Source organism: Geospiza fortis, unplaced genomic scaffold (genome assembly GCF_000277835.1).
Source record: "Geospiza fortis unplaced genomic scaffold, GeoFor_1.0 scaffold485, whole genome shotgun sequence".
Lineage (NCBI taxonomy): Eukaryota > Metazoa > Chordata > Aves > Passeriformes > Thraupidae > Geospiza > Geospiza fortis.
In genome coordinates, this window is record NW_005054457.1 from 956,471 (window position 1) to 956,855 (window position 385).

The following is a 385-nucleotide window of genomic DNA, read 5'->3' on the forward strand; positions in this document are numbered from 1 at the left end:
GGCTGGAAAAGCAGAGAAGACCCGGGTTGAAATAATCAGGAGCGATTTATTCCCCTGGAGTGACAGTTCTTTTGAGCAGTTGCCGAATGGCAGTTTCTGTCTTTCTGAAAGCTTTTCTTCCAGATTCTGTTCAGATTAGGCTGGGGAGATGAATGAGGCCATTATCCAGCCCAGTAGCTATTCTGAAATGCCAAATTAATTACCAAGGGCTAAATCAAGGCGATGGGGGCTGGAGGGGAGAGGGGGGCGGCGGTTTGAGGTGTGAAAATATCTCCGCGATCTTTTAAACACGGGCACGGCGGGCGGCCTGGGCTGCTCGCCTCGAACGCCCCAAACTTCGCTCGGAGGCAGCGGCGGCCGGAGCCGGGCGGAGCGACCGAGGAGA